The sequence below is a fragment of the Rattus norvegicus genome, chromosome 8 (genome assembly GCF_021556685.1).
Source record: "Rattus norvegicus strain SHRSP/BbbUtx chromosome 8, alternate assembly SHRSP_T2T, whole genome shotgun sequence".
NCBI classification, from domain to species: domain Eukaryota; kingdom Metazoa; phylum Chordata; class Mammalia; order Rodentia; family Muridae; genus Rattus; species Rattus norvegicus.
This window is the reverse complement of record NC_141541.1, coordinates 60,375,617-60,392,923: the sequence shown is the minus strand read 5'-3', so window position 1 is coordinate 60,392,923 and position 17,307 is coordinate 60,375,617. Positions and strand designations below refer to the sequence as shown.

The 17,307-nt window shown below is 43.5% G+C and overlaps 2 long non-coding RNA genes across 2 annotated transcripts in view; both read left to right on the top strand.

Moving 5' to 3' along the window:
- LOC148004131 (uncharacterized) overlaps positions 1-17,307 on the top strand; it is an 876,089-nt gene that overhangs the window by 357,918 nt on the left and 500,864 nt on the right. The gene's annotated exons all lie outside the window — the stretch shown is intronic.
- Positions 4,940-12,227, top strand: LOC148004132 (uncharacterized). The gene is made up of 3 exons (XR_015627265.1): positions 4,940-5,002; positions 5,551-5,657; positions 9,250-12,227. It is a non-coding gene; the product is annotated as an uncharacterized LOC148004132 (long non-coding RNA).

The following is a 17,307-nucleotide window of genomic DNA, read 5'->3' as shown; positions in this document are numbered from 1 at the left end:
AGAGAGAATTCCAGAATGTCAGAGCCATAGTTCCCTGAAGAGCACGGGAATCTGCACACATTTTTCCTCAAATGAGAAATAGCAAAAGAACAATCTAAAGATAAGTACAAATGTTTGGGGTCAGGCAGCCATCGTGAAGCCGGACTCTGAGGGCTGTTGGACAGAATGTTACTGGCTCTGCCTTACCTCAGAACAATCCAGAAACGAGTAGCCCTGATTCTATTGAGCAAACTTCCCTAAACAGTTTTCACTTCTCCTCAAAGCTTGAAATGTAACGGCTTTAACTCCACATTAGGAGCTCCAGAGATTCGAATGCAATTCTATTGGGAAATATCTCGTTCCGCAGAAAAGGCACAAGCTGCTAGGAGATCACACATCTTGATGGTAGCTAGAGACTATCCTTAATGAGTCTATGTTGAGTTGAGCTCAGAAGAACCAGGAGCTTTACAGTACGTACGCTTTAAGTGCGTCGAAAGGGAGACAGGAACAGCCAGAGTAAAGAAACAGACGTTGCACCACAATGGATCTGAATGGCTCTTTACCCGGGTCCGTTCTAAGAGCCCTGGAAGTCGGCCTCCTTTTTCAGTTCTGAAAACACCTTCGAACACTTACGGATGTTGTTGCCAAGTTTGCATTTAATACTAAAAGGCAGTTTTCTTTTTAACTTTTCTTTATTCGGCAAGGCAAACTCTGACCACTAGGTGACGCTGCTCCACAGATTTGTGATGAGATGGCTTCAGGCTTCCATACTTGTATTTAGGACAAGAGTGTGATTTTGCAACTTTTCTCTTAGAAGCATAAATCGACCGTCAACCCAAAACTTTTGCCTTCGTAGCCTACTTTGTATACTCTGCTGGCTTTGAAGCTGTGAAGTTGGAAACAGTCCTGTGCTGGAAAATGCGCTCTCAGATACCTGGTCCCTTTTTGCAACAATTGCGCCTCCCAGGATGCAGAGATTGCCTCTAGCAGTGGGAAACTGAATCCTCCCTGGTAGTTCCTGCAAGCAGGTCAAACGTATGACCCTCTCCTTTCCTCCAAGGGGAAGGGGTGAGGGGATGCACTTCCAAAATGTTCACTGGATGCTAGTTTACAAAACAAACAGTCAAACAAACAAACAAACAAACAAAAAACCTTAAATTTTGTGCTAAGATTCGGATCTCAAGTATGTGTCAAGCTGGACAAAGTGTGTCAAACTAGCACCCACAATAAATATCCAGATACTCTAGTTTTCGTTCCAAACGTCTGTTCCGCTTTATTTTATATTTTACACTTCCTCGGTATGTCTAATTTTGTATCTTTGCTTCAAGCATGTTTCTTTTTTTAAGATTTATTTACTTTATGCTTATGAGGGCTCTAGCTGTATATACACCCGTGCGCCAAAGAAGGGATCAGATCCCATTACAGGTGGCTGTGAGCCACCATGTGGTTGCTGGGAATTGAACTCGTGACCTCTAGAAGAATAGCCAGTGCTCTTAACCACAGAGCTACCAGTCCAGCCCTCAAGTGTTTTTCTAACTACTCATAAATCATTGTGATTTTAACAAGCTTTAAATCCTTGCCAGATAGTGATCCCAACGTCTCTGTCATCTTAAAGCTGGTGTCTGTTGAGGACTTTTTTTTTTCCATTCAGTTCGTTTGCTTATCTCTACTCAAGGTTAGTTATTTTTCTGCATGAATAGGAGTTCTAGATGTTGACCTTTCTGCTCAGATGGGAAGGTGTCCTGGGGCTTTTATTGTGAGACATTTTGAGTCTTGTGTTGAGATTCTAATTCTTGTTCAGACCTTCTTGTTTCCTCTGACACTACGCTGGCAGAAGGACAATTAGTGCCTACTGGATTCCTGAGCTCCAGTAGGAGCAGCATTATCTCCTACAACAGTAGGAACTGACGATTATTGCTGAATGGGCACCAAAGTTCGGCCTCTCCAGGATCTACTGTGGATGCCACTGTGTCTGCAAATGACAGGTACATCTTGTTACTGCTATGGAAACTTCACATTACTGAGAGGCAGAAGCTAGAGCTGGGGTCCACTATGGACTCCGTTGATGGCAGTGAGAAGCAAGAGCATGAGCCAATGACCAGGCCTTAGTGGGTGTGGATCCAACTCTTGTTTTGCTGGCCTTGGGCTCAGAAGAGGTGTTTTCAAGTGTCCCCTCTCAGCTGGCTGCCACTCAGCTTAAAGATTCGATGCTTTGCTTCAGGGACTGTCTGGTTTTGACCTTGTTTCTCCTGGGCCTACGTGGCTTCTCCAGTGTGCAGGTTTCTCCAGCTTCAAGCTGAGGACATAAAGGGAGATAGATAGATAGATAGATAGATAGATAGATAGATAGATAGATAGATTAACACAAGAAAACCACCAACGTTGTTTTTTAGTTCTTGAGCTCCCACCCTGACCCCCCCACACACACACACAGCCAGCATATTCTTTTGTCTGTTTCATATACAATTCCAGGGAGTTTTAGTTGGCTTTACTGGGAGAAATAAGGGACGCGTGTCTTTCCATATTCCCAGAAGCAGAAACAAGTGAGCATTTTAAATGTTTTGGCACAACAATCAACGTTGCTTTTCTTCTTGTTCATTCCCGAGTCCCATTGTCCCTCCCTTCCTGGAAGCCTTAAGTGTTCTGACACAGCAGCGGGGAACCCAGGTGATCGGGGGACCCAGTGTTCTCTTTCTATTTTGCAGAAGCCATACTTGCTTTAAAGGCACAAAACCCTTTGACAGACTTCTAAGAGTTCTAAGTGTAGAAGACTTGTTATAGACATAGAAAGATTAGGTGATAAAATCTGGACAGATTTAAAAATAAAAAACCCACAAGAGAAAGCATTCTTCCTAACACCAGGCAGGTAGGAACATGCACCATGAGACAGGCAAGTATCATCTTTCTCAGGCTTGAGCCCCATGGGATGTGTGCGCTGTGCGGGCCTCTGCGTAGACCTGCGGCTATGAGGACAGATGAGGGCATCTTACAAAGCAGCAACTGATGAGGTCTCTGGTGCTCTGAGCCATGGTAGACCACACTCACAGAGGTAGTAGGGGATGACAAAGGATAGCTAGACAGGACCTTCAGAAGGCTTAGCATTCCAGGCCCCTCAAAATCACTGCCTATCAGAAGTTAGAGAACAGAAGTCTGAGACGGAGTGGAGGGAGAGAGCAGCTGTGGACCTACAGGTCAGACGCGTGGCTGCAGGTGGGAGCAGATACATGGCAGAAAGGTGAGCTGGACTTGCAGAAGCGAGGACCAGCACACTGAGGAGGGAGGTGGCGACCAACCTAGGTCAGAAGCATCATCTCTCCTTCATCCCAAGCTTCCCCCTCTTCTCGGAAGCTGCTGTAAGGAGGAAATGATGGCGTCCAGGAGGATGACAGCAGGGGAGCACGGTGGAGGCCTGGAGGAAGGGCTGTCCCTGGCAAGCTTGAGCTTCTAACCAGCCAGCCCCAAATGCTAGACTAAATTCAGAACCAGAAGAGAACAAGGAGCAAGATTAAAACTGTTTGGTTTGATTTGTGAGGTATTTTTTTCTGCCCCCACAGATTCTCTCTGCTGACAGTGACATTTCTAAAGACCTTTTTTTTCTTTTTGCAGTTGAAAATTGCCATAGAGCTAGTAATTTTCTTTTAAAGAGAAATTTTCGTTTTAAAAGAAAATCGTCTCACGCTAACACCTTTGAGGTTTAAAGGGTATATAACTTACCTGCTTAAAATGTGGACCCTAACCACTTTGAGGGGCATCTAGTCTAACTCGTGATTTTTATGAGAGAAAATGGACTACTGAAGAAGAGAATTATTATCTCAGAATCATGGAGCCGCTTGCTAACAGTCAGAACAAGGCACCCAGACAATCAGCACTCAAAAGCCAGACTCGCTTTCACCCTGCAGCTACTTCCTCTGAATCCCTCCGGGAGGAAGTGGCTGGGGTGGGGGCCAGGGGGTGTTAAAGGCTCTCGAAACTGACAGAAGTTTCCACGAATCACAAGAATGGATGAGCAGTACAGTTGCTGGGGGAAGAAGAGAACCCCCTACGGCTACCTACAAGCTTCATGGGGCTCTATTAATGTAGGTAGGAGGACACTAGCTGTCCTGGGCCGGGGCTTCCTGGTAGTGTAGCTGTCCAGAGTCACATCTCCCCAGAAAAAGAAATATAACATAGGCATCGTCATCGATGGAGGAAATCACTGGGTTCAGTAGATGTTGAGAATTTACACACACGCACAACATACTCATATTTGCACACATACACACCACACACATATACACACATCACATACATACCACACATACATACACATGTACATCACACATACATATACACACATACCACACACAGGACACACTCATACTTGCACACATATATAACACACACACATAAACACACTACATACATACCACACATACATATACACCACACACTGTCACACACATACATCACACACACACAAAACACACTTATACTTGCACACATAAAGACCATACACACACAAAACACACTCACAGTTGCACACATATACACCACACACACCACACAAATACACACACATATATACACACATCACACATACATACCACACATGTACCACACATACACATACCACATACACCACATACAAACACACACATAACATGCTCACACTTGCACACATATACACAACACACACATACCACACATAAACACACATTCATACATACACACACACACACACACACACACACACACACACACACTCCTCCTCTACTCTTGGGACCACAAACCAGCCATCAGTTACAGTACAACTGTTCCCTTAATTCCCTCTCACTGTGACAATTCCCTTTGCTGTGACATTCAATTTTTGCAGTGCCAGCCAGTCGTGACTGGTTGTGGCATCTCGAACAAAACACATTTGGATTCTGTTGTAAAGTCTCGTGGTTGCATTGCAGCCCAGTCCTAAAAATAGAACGACGTTGTATCATCTGGTATTTTCAGATGATTGGTGACACTACGCCTCTCTTCTCTGGAAATAACAGAGGTGGGTTTCTAAATCCTGTTACCTAGCCACCGGCCATTCATTTCACAATCAGACGTGGGTTCAACTGTATGTACTGGACTCTTTGCTCGAAAGCACTGCTTTTTAACTTGTCCTCCGCTCCTGCCTCAATGCTTACTTTTTAAGTTTCATTCCATTTAATTATAGGTGTGTGTTCGGGCCCATGCATTAGAACAGGTGTGTGTGTGCACATATACACGTGAGTGTGGAGACCTGAGGACAGCTTCAGGAGCTGTTCTTCAGCCACTGTCACCTAGTTTTCTTTCTGTGACAGTTTTCCAAGCACTGGAGTGTGTCAGCTATGTTAGAGTGGCTGACCAGCAAGCCCAGTTCTGCTAGTACAGCTGAAACTAGAAGTAGAAAGTAGCCTGGCTACTTTCTGTAAAACATGGATTCGGATTAAGTTCCTGTCCTCATGCTCGCAAGATCAACATGTTTACTGTGGGAACTAACTCCCCAGCCCACATGTGTATTTTTGTCAACTAGATTAACAAGATGTAGGGCGTGAATCTGTTGTCTCCCATTCTCAGGCTTCCACCTTACTCATATTCAAGTGAGAAGCTCAAAGTGTACCTGAAATGGGAATGAAGAAGAAAAGACCTTGTACTGAGGAAGGAAAGTGCCTCTCACATAACTGGTAAGTTTTTAATTTCATAGTCTAGCTGTAAGCGTACAATAGACATTTCAATGACAAATTTTCCTATGCTGGTTATATAGCTCTGACTCGAGCATAAGGTCATAACCAAAGGAACTTTGTGAAATGAAAATGAAAGGAAGATTGAACTACAGTAAACTCAAGGAGTACATTTTGGTTTTGTTTTGAGCTTATTTTCATTCAAGCTATGCTCTTTGCCTCTCTCTCTCTCTATCTATCTATCTACCTATCTATCTCTATCTCTATCTCTATCTCTCCTTGGATAGAGAACTCAGATAATAATACATAGAATTCTAATGATTTTTAAAAGCTTAGAGCTACTCTAAGCAATATGGGCTGCTTTCACAAGACCATACCAGTGGGTATGTCAATGTGGATGAAGGAAAAGTTCGCAAGGCACCACCACTAGTTGAAGAGCTGTAGGCAGTCAATGGCTATTGGCTGAGGGAGAATCAATGTTCTTCAGGGACCAGCATCTTGATAGGTTGCCCAAGCCTAAGTGATCAGCACTCAGTGAACACATGCACATACAGGCAATAGTGATTGGACTCAGTAGGTTCGTGAGTGTGTGTGTGTGTGTGTGTGTGTGTGTCTGCGCACTAGTGAGTGTGCTAGTGTGAGTGTATGTGTACATATGTATGTGAGGAAGTGTGTGTGTACATATGTGTGTGAGGGAATGTATGTGGGAGTGTGTGTAGATATGTGTGTGTATATACATCTGTGAGTGTGGATGCACGCACATATGTGTGTGAGTATGAGTGCATGTGTGTGAGTGTGTACATATGCTTATGAGAGAGTGTGATTGTGAGTGTGTACATATGTGTGTTTGTGAATGAATATGTATGTATGGGTATGTATGTATATGTGAGTTTGTATGTACATATGCATATACATATGTGTATGTGAGTGTATAGATGTGTGCATGTGTATGTAGATATGAGTGTAGGTATGTGTACATATGTATGTGTATAAGTAAATGCACATATGTGTGTACATGTGTGTATAATTATGGAAAAGGCATGAGTTGAGAGAGGGATATAGTGAGGATAGGAGGAGTTAGACAGGGGGAGAGATGGGAGGGAAAACACCACAATACAGTATAGTCCTGTGTGAAATTCTAAAATAAATGACTTATGGACTGCAAAACTCTTCATCTACCATCAATCTAAAACCAGGTATGAGATCAGGTATGAGATGCGATAACTCTAACATGAATAGATCTCTTCCCTTTTGAACACATCCACAGCTTAGCGGCTTGCTTGGACAGTGTTTGTACAAGACAAATGGCATTCTCTAGAACGTAAGAGAAACTGTGAGTCTTCACACTGAAATGACAAGCCCCCAGGCAGTTTTGCTTTTGACTGCTCTGCTCTTTGTTTATATCTTTTTAAAGAGTGGTCTTCTTTGGCTCTTTCTAATCAAGGGACTAAACCCATATCTTAGCCAGAGGGGGGTCTGAGGAAGACGGCAAGCATTACACTGTACTTTGTTGAGCGGGTTTAGAATAGTTTATAATGCGTTATCATAAAGCAGATCGGCGTGAATAGCACAGTGGCTGCATGAATAATCTCAGAACAAGCGAGACCTTCCAGGGCCTTTTCACTGTAAGCAAACATCACGCTCTCACTACACAAAACAAATGCCCCTGGGATTAAAGAAAGAAGAGCAGGAAGACCAGGCCCAGCTTTCTGTAGTCTGTATCTCTTGGTATCAACACGAGATAGGTATAGGACGAAAGACACAGACTAGTCTACGTACAGGGATAAAGTTGGACAGTCAGTAGTTGTTGACGCAGAACGCCTGTGGAAAAGGTTGTGCATGTAACAAAGCGTTGGTAATGGCGGTCTCCATTACCATCACAATACCTCGCACCCAGACCCTAGCGCTCTGTCTTTTAACCTTATTCTAATGTAAAGAATATCTTAGCACTGTTAAGACCCCAGGATGGTACTAGATAAAAGGAATAATGCTAACTCAGTTTTACATGTGAGAAACAGACTCAGGGAGATTAAGAAAATGACCTAGGCAGATTTCAAAAGAAAAAAAGTATTCATAAGCCACAATATGTCAATGGTAAAATGCAAAGTAGGCGCGGGCTCCCGCTGCAGCTGTGCTCAGCGCCTCGTGACTGAGCGAGCAGGAGCCTGGTAATTAGAGCTTCTGTTTTGTGCAGATGTTTTTCTTCACTTTCCTGCCACGCATTCCCTCCACACTAATTAATTCAGTATTAATTTGCAATTAATGATTGAAAATTAGAAAGCTTTCTCAGCTCCTTTAGGCCAGAAACCAATTCTTCCTTTGTCTAGTACTCAACATTTTTCTTGCTCATTTCCATGTGAGGTACAAGGGAGAAGCACACGAGGTCCCGGATTGGATGCAGAGTTTTTTATTCCAAGAGTTCTGAGTGTTTGGTGTTCGGAGATGTACACTGTAAAACTCTAAGACGGAAACAAGACCCTCAGGTTTATGTGGCTAGGAACAGAATCTCTGTTGCAAGGGTGTGACAGACAGGATACCTAGCCCTTTGTGTGGCACGGGGAGAGGAAGGGAGCAGATGAAGTGAAGATTGCTCATCGGTGATCCTGGATTATTTGGGTGAGACCATTATGATTCCAAAGGCACTGAAAACTGGAGTCAGGCAGGAGGGAAAGCTGATTTCGTAAGGACACAGAGATAAACTCTGCAACATTGCTGCCCTGGAAGAAGGCGGGAGGCAAAGAAGTGTGAGCACCCCCAGAGTGAGGGAAGGAAGCAAACAAATCCCTCCTGACAGCCCTCAGAGGGTGCGCAGCCCCACGGAGACACCAGTTCAAGCTTCTCACCTCCAGAGCTGTTACAGCAAGACACTGAGACCGTGACAATTCATTCCGGGAGCCAGAGACACTAATCCAGCGGGGCACCTGTTCACGTTCCACGAGCATCGCCCCGAACTATAGTCCTTTTTTAAGACCTTCTTAGGACAGTTGCCGTTCTACCTTGATGACCACCCCACATTAGACATTAGCCAAAACCCATGATGGGGTGGCTAATACCTTTCTGTAACAAGAGATTGGTATGTGCTTGTTAGGTCAGCCAGTCTGTTTCCTCATCAGTGTCACCAGCTGCCAATCTTAGCATCTTTTACACTAATAGCTTCTACCAGCCACTCTGAGTCAGGAAAACACGTGTGATTTCTTTTATATGGTGGCATGGCAGGACTGGTGTGAAAATGGAAAATGAGTCTTCTTTTCTTCTCTTGTTCCTCTCTCTCTCTCTCTCTCTCTCTCTCTCTCTCTCTCTTTGTGTGTGTGTGTGTGTGTGTGTGTGTGTGATTGTGTGTATACATGTATGTGTATGTTAGTGTGTATGGCTATGAGTGTGTATGTTCGCTATGAAAATCTAAAAGGAGCCTTTTTCATAAGATGTAATACTCATGCATCAATATGAGCTACGTTATGGTGTCCAAGGTGTGTACACAATATGTAACAAATTAAATCAGAGTGTCAAGCATTTTCATTTCCTCAAACATTAATACTTTTATGAATTCAGAATGTTGTACTCTTGCTTTCTATGATTTGGAAATATATTTTTGCAGACAGTTATCACCCTACCATGCTAAGGAAAATCCACAAGTAAAACCTCATCTCTCAGTGAGTATTGGGGCTCACACTGAACTTTCTTCCATCCCTCATCATCATCATCATCATCATCATCATCATCATCATCACCACCACCACCATCATCATCATCACCATCACCATCATCATCATCACCATCATCACCACCATCACCATCATCATCACCACCACCACCACCACCATCATCATCATCATCATCATCACCATCATCATCACCACCACCATCATCATCACCATCATCACCATCATCATCATCATCATCATCACCATCATCATCACCACCATCATCATCATCACCATCATCACCACCATCATCATCACCATCATCATCATCATCATCACCACCACCACCATCCTTGTCATCGGCGTCCTCATTCTCCTCATCCTCTTCCTCCTCTGCCTTCTCCTTCTCCTCCTTCTCCTCATCCTCATCCTCCTCCTTGTACTCCTTGTCCTCGTCTTCCTAGTTATATTTATTCTCATCGTCATCCTCATCCTCCGCTTCCTCCTCGTCGTCATCCTCCTCCTCCTCCTCCTCCTTGTTATCCTCACCTTCCTCCCTTTTCTGTCATCCTCACGAGCATTTTTTTTTTATTTTTATGTGGTTTTGGTGGCCCTCCATGTAACTTGAGGGAAATGGTGACTCGTGGTTTTGGCCTATGTTTCTCTGATGCTTGCTGAAACGGAATACTTTTGTTAGCCATTCCTCGTTCTCCTTTGATCACTGTCAGTTCAGATTCTCTGCCTGTTTTGTGTTTAGATTGATTTTTTTCTTTACTGTTCAGACTTTTTTGGTTTCTTATCTGTTCTGGATCCTGATACTTTATCAGATGAACAGTTTAAAAATATTTCCCCCATCATTTAGCTGACTTGTATTTTTTTATTATTCCATTCATTGTGCAGAAAATTATTAATTCTCTCAATCCAATTATCTATTTTTTATTTTTGTTGCCCATGTTTTGGGGATATTAAAAACAAAACACTATGCCTTAAGAAGCAGACCATCGGCTAAACCACTTACCATGCAAGCCTAACGGAATTCAATCCCAAGAATGCATGGAAAACGCTGGGTGCAGAGGCATTGCTACTGAGAGATGCTCTCCTACAGGGAGAAGCGGGGAGCAGACAGCTCATGGGCCAGCTAGCACTGCATAGAGCAGCAAAAGCAATACGAGGGATCAAGATGGGTGACCCTGGAGTAACGGGAGATAGACATAACCAACATATAGTGTGTGTGTGTGTGTGCGTGCGTGTGTGTGTGTGTGTGTGTGTGTGTGTGTGTGTGTGTGCACGTGCACACACGCTTGTATGAGTAATGGTCAAAAATAAAAAAATAATAATATCTCCAGGTCCCACCTTTGTAAGGAAACACACAGAGCAGGCTGCTTGGGTAGTAAGTGGGCTATACTATGCCACGTTGGGAAATAGCTAAGAGTGGATTTGGATCCAAAAGAAGCTCCCAATGAGTGATGTCAACCGTCACAAGGGGAGGATGGGATAGGATCTGGGGAGTGAGACTAGCGAACAACACGATCAAGGTGTAAAGGTGAGCCCAAGAAACCAAAGAGCAAGATGTCCGCCTGTGCCTTCTTCGTGCAGACATGCAGGGAAGAACATAAGAAAATCCAGGGGTTCCAGTCAATTTTGCGGAGTTTTCCAAGAAGTGCTCTGAGAGGTGGAAGACAGTGTCTAGCAAAGAGAAGTCAATTTTGACGAAATGGCAAAGGTGAATAAGGTACGCTACGATCGGAAGATTGAAGCTTATGGGCAGCTAAAGGAAGCAAGAAGAAGGACCCGAAAGCCCCCGAAAGACCTCCGTCTGGATTTCTCTTATTCGGCTCCAAATTCCACCCCAAGATTACAAATCCACAAACTCTGGCTTCTCCATTGGAGATGTGTTCAAAAAGCTGGGTGAGATGTGGAATAACTTAAGCGACAGCGAAAAGCAGCCTTACATGACCAAGACAGCAACGCTGAGGGAGAAGTATGAGAAGGATGCTGCTGACTGTAAGTCTAAGGGAAGTTTGATGGCCAAGGGGCCTGCTAAAGTTGCCCAGAGAAAGGTGGAAAAAGAAGATGGGGGGAGGAAGGAGGGGGAATGGGGGAGGAGGAAGAGGAAGAAGAAGATGAATAAAAACTCTGTCTCCTCGTGAATACCTTAGAGTAGAATAGGAGAGTAGGACACGTCTCCTATTTGAGTCGTAGATTTAATTACAAAATTTGATCACGATCATATTGTAGCTTCTCAAAGTGTCAGTGGCTTACATGAAGTGGCCGTGGGTGTCCGGAGCGCCCTGAAACTGTATCAAGGTTGTACATAACTCCAAACATATTTAAAATGGAAAGGCACGTTGTGTCCTCCCCACTCAGTGCACTCTGCTGTTGGGGTGACAAGGCATTTGAAGATGTTTCTGGCATTTCGTGTTAACTATATGGCTATTGGCTAGAGACCCTGAGTTGTCAACTATACATATCTATAGTTATTAAAGAGAACAAATTAACCCAGACAGATTCTTGATGCTCCTTGTTTGGCGTGGAGGCTATGAGAGGAAGACGCCTTTTGGAGGGGGCATAGCTCAGGGCGAGCACTGTGAGGCTGGACCTGTTGACACTGCGGTGGGCATCCATTTAGCCTCAGGTAGCCTTGTTTTTGCACATAGTGGCACAGCATTCTGCTGACATTCTTAGCTGTGGAGGGTCGGGGAAGGGTCAGCTGGCATGAGAAGTGTTTGGAGCTTTTCCTTTAGTTAAGTGCAGTAGATTTTAAACTTTTTAAAGCAACCGTAGAACTCATCGTTGTCAGCAAAGTGAAGAACTACTGCATCGATGGAAGGTCATCCCTCTGTACCTAAGCCCAATTTGCAACATTCGGCTATTTTTTTTGTATGTTTAGAATGCTGAAATGTTTTTGAAGTTAAATAAACAGTATTACATTTTTAAAAAATCTGGGGAGCTCCACACAGGAAACAATAATCAAGTTAAATCTAAGTACAGTACTTCCCCCGACGGTTGAGGAACCAGCAACATTTACCTACTTACCAGGACTTTCCAAGTGTTCTAACCCATGGTTGCTATAAGCCTATGCCTCCCTATTATGGTGGGGAATGTTGACTGAGGGTCTCTTGTTTCTGGGGGTGGGGAAAATAGTTACCTTTTCAGTTTCAATAGAACCAGAACAAGAGGAACCACATCGGGAGCTGTCATTGATCCCAAGAGACCTTGTCTACTCAGGCATCGTCGTCAGGGAATCAGATGTTGGAGGATCTTGGGACCGGGTGTGAGAAAGAGGGACATGATACAGGGGCAAGGATGGAGAAGAGATTGATACATTGAATTGTTGGTTCCGATTCCTCATTCTTTTGCATTAGAATTATTCTTACATAATCTTGTAATTTTTCCTCACAACAGGGGAAGATGCTTCGCTACTCACAACCTTCATGCTAGCCAATGTAAGGGTAGATCCTAGCAGATGCTTACAATGTTTTGTGGGCTTACACTTGCCCTCTTATGCGCCAGGAAAGGAATTTATCCATGAGGGCAAAAGTCCTTTCTCCTTCGGGTGCAAAGTGAATATAGCCCTCAGCTTAAGACGATTCAAATGATTTTTACTCAGGGTGGTGTGGAAGCGGTCAGCATCCTATAGAAACTGGACTTTGAATCTTGCCCTTCTCCTGGGTTGTCAATAGGCAGTGAGGTACTTTTCTCAAGTGGTTGGGTTGTAGCAATAAACTATAACTGGCTCCCAGTCCCTCAGCCATGACAGAAAACATCACTGCTCCCCAGTGTACTGTTAGTAAGTTGTCATGCTGGCCATATTAAACGCATTTTTGGCTTACAGTGGGTTTATTAGAATATGACCCATCTTCAGTTAAAGATTGTCTTACAGTACAGTAGGTCTGAACCCAAATCTGCGACAAAGGACAGCTTACCTGAAGCCAAAAGCATAGCCACACACACCGTAAAATGCAAGCATTTGCACAAGAAGTGAACACACTTTGTATTGTAATCTAAGCCATTTTTATCCTGTGATGTGCTCAAACCACAATCCTCCAAGTCTCGGCTCCATTGCATTCTCCAGGTTTTACATCCTCCTAACTCATTTCTATGCTGAACCCTCCCACCTGACACTGCGCGATAAAATTATGAATTCCTGCATGGAACAGAATTTAAAACACCGTGTATTTTTAAAAGGTTGCACCTACTGTAGTCTATAGGCTCACGCTCTATTTATATATTTATATATAATATGCATTTTCATTCTATTTCTGCCATCAAAAGATGACTTTTTCAATAGGGAGGTAGTTATTTTTATATTGTGCCGTTGAAAGAGCACAAACACACAAGCCTCATAAGCAATTTCACAATTGCCAAATTCCCCTGCCTCTGCCCACACACCTTCCAATGCAACCCTGAGTCCTCTCACCCACACCAGTAAAGACAAAGGTTATGCTTCTAGTCACTACCGTCTAAAAGTTCTCTCCATTACAGTGCCAGTCAACCAAAATGTCAAGATCTTTACTCATGATTCCTGAGGGTTATTTTTTAAAGTCTACACTAAGGGTGAGGTAGGTGTGGGTTAATTTAGCATGAAAAGTGCAATTTAAAGTGATAATAGTAAATGTAATGTACTAAAATGGGTGACAATATTAAGTGTTTTTCAAGAAAAAGCAGTCTGAGGAGGAAGCAAGGTAGAAACACTACTGTGGGGTGCTACCTGGTCTGAATTCATGATTATAGAACTAACTTGCCCAAGAGAATTGTAGATGTCACTTCTTTAATGACAAGCCGGGGATTCTGCCCCTTCTCGGCCACCTCCCACTAAACCCAAGGTCCTTAGGGAATTTAGGACAAATTGAGATGTGAGAGCACGTGAGGTTGCAAGGGCACGAAAAGCTCAGCAACACTGGCCGATGTCCACCCTGCAGCTAGTCTCCTGCTTGCCTTTGCAACAGTGCATCACACGGCCTTTGAACCCGTCAACGGTTTAGCCGTTCACTCTGCACACAGGTAAAGACGCCATGTCCAAAAGAAACGTAGAACAAGATGAAGGAAGAATTCCTTCCCTCTGAGATGCATACTCAATAGCCACGTGGGACGGGCTTTGAATCACTCTGTTTTCAAAACATTCGTTATTCTAACAACAGAGTTCCATGAAACCAGCTTTTATTCATTGCGTAAAAGTCAAAGAGAGATTTCCCAAAATGCATTCCGATCCCGGGGAGTAAATAACTATTGCCTTGTTTCACACATATTAGAAGTTTCTGTGGAGGTGCCTAAATATTTTGATTAATTTGAAAGTGGATGAGCTGATGTGTGATACGGTAGGTATTTACCGTATCAAAGTGTTCTTCTGATTGAATCAGTTTTGAAAATGTAACATAAAAGGTAGGATTGTTCATCTTAAGTAGCAATCTGGAAATGGTGCGCTTCAGTATTCGGAGGCTTCCAGGCTCGGGTTTAAATGCCAGAGTGATGACTGCGGTGGGTGTGAGCAAAGGGCCTCACTCTGGATTTAATAGCCACGCCAAACGTAAAAGCCTCGGCTGCCGCTCTTGAGTACGTGATTACCACAGAAAAGGTCAGTGCCTATCTGAATGGCAGTCCATGTTCTTTGGCCCATACCGTCTCATTTCATCTCCAAAGCATACGTCTGGGAGAGAGATATCATTAGTGCTAATTACTGGTGTGGCTGAGGATGAGATTTCCTTCTGCAGTTGCTTATAAAGGCCTAAGAATAACTCATCCCTTTTTTTTTTAATGAACTGAGCCTTATCCTTTGGGGTCAGAATTTCCACAAATTGAACTACAGCTATTTTTAGGTGTGGTTCCAAAAGGCAGCTGTAATTCCAGTGCCACCGGGTGCGTCGGCTGACAGATCCAGTTTGTGTCCCTCATCTCTAGACTCTTAGAGCAGTGGCACTGAGACATTTGTGACATTGTTGTGTTTTGAATCTCGGAAGTGACCCAGAGATCCAAAGAGTAAAGGCCTGGTTTCCACTAAGGTCTCTTGAGAGGTAGGAGACTCTCTAAGGGTTGGACTTAGTGGGAAGTCTTTAGGTCCCTGTGCTCCTGAACAGGATAGTGAAACCCTAGTCCTGCTCTTCTTTCTCTTACATTACCCAGGAGCATGTGGCCACCATGCTGTGATACACCATTATGGGCCAAAAGAGCAATGAAGCAGAACAGTCATGGATTGACTGTTTTGAGACTGTGAGCCAAAACAACCTCTTGTCTTTAAAAGTTGATTCTCTCCAGTGGGATGTGTTTACAGCAGTGGGAAAATGTCTACTAGAGCTACACCCTGCTGGGCATTTTGCACATACTAGACCTGTCCAGCATGATGGCACACCCCTTGGGTTTTTTTTTTTTTTAAACCTTACTGCAAAGCTTTGAACAACTACTATGAACAAAGGTTCGTTAATAATGAGCTTCTGTGAGATTTCAGAGGCCTCTGTGACACATTGTAACTCTGACCTAAAGACCAGAGAGGCCATCTCTAAGGATGCATAGTCCTGCTGAGCCATTAAGAGAAAAGAAGTTGGAGATGAGGACTGTTAGACCTAGCCTGACAGAGAAGTGAAAATTCTCTTTAAGTGGCAAGATCCATGACACAATCAATACATGTCTGGTGGTAGCTCTCAGTTTGGGTAACTATTATTTCTTGAGAATCTTTCCAAATATCTGGGAGCCAGAAGACCTGAGCCTTTTCCCTCAGTATCTGACCAGTCACTATTTTCCTGGAAAGAACCCACCTGGCTTCTTTTACCTTTACAGCACAAACTTGCCACAGCAGTATTGTAGGCACTCTAACTGGAGTGGAAGGGAAGATTAGTGTGCCTTTCCAAGCCCATGTCTAATTTTCAAATATTGTTGCCCAAGAATGAAGGACTTTGTGGGGTTGCAATCCAGTAGTTACGTGGCCACACTTTCTCCCAGTCTTTCAGCCCTCAAAATACTTCTTTCGGTAATACAGTCTTTCAGCAATCCTTACCTAGCTTGTTGCCTCACCAAGGGAATACAACTGGCCAGAAAGCAGAAGTTGTCAGCAACCACGTTTTGTGTCTGTGTTTTTAAATGGGGAACTTAAAGTAGGGGGGATGACATCAGGACAAAATGTGTGGGAGGTGCATAGGTTAAAAAGTATTCATTTCTTCTACTCCCTGCCTAAAATAGAATTCTCTGGGTCAGAATTGAAGGGGAGGCAAGAAGAACCCACACAAAGATGAGCCCAAGAAGCCCAGTTTCCTTCTTCTGGGAAGGTCCCCAGAGATGGCTTCATCCTGAATCTAGGCACACTAGTCAATTGCCTCCTGAAGATTATTATCTGTGAAGGGGACCAGAAAATGTGTTGAGCTTGCACTCATAAGGATCCAAAGTGTTTTTGGTAGCTAAAGCAAAAGGCAATACCCAATAACCAGAAGCACCCACTCCCCACCCCAGTTCACTGTCCAAGGCCCTGGACAGTGTAAGGCCTTCCAGGGCCCTTAAAGATCCAAAAGTGACCTGACATTGTTAACCAGTTACACATCCAGTTGAGTTAAAAGAAACATGACAGCGAATTTCCTAACTCAAGATAGTGTATGCACTTGAGATCCACAGATCTACTATCTCTATGAAACCTCTATAATAAATTCATTTTAAAAAATGCTCAAATCCTACCTTTATTATTGTTGGTGGTGATAATATTAGTAAATTTAAAGTCAACTGAAAACCCCAAAGTTATTTTTCACTGTGTAATGGTCAGTTCACTTGCATGTGGTTATCTTACATCTAGATGGAAAATAATGTTGGTAAAGCTCACTCTTCCAGAAACTTTATTAAGAGTTCTCACTAAAATACAATCACTTAAGGGGGAAGAGAAAAGATAAGATGAGCAACATCTAGAAGTCCATCCCACATGAATCAACGTCCACATTTTCATCTAGGTTGTAGACAATTTTTTGGCAAAGTGGAGAAAAATATATGCAGCCCTGTTAAACTCTCCTCCTGACCAGATTTTCTCATCCATTCCAGCT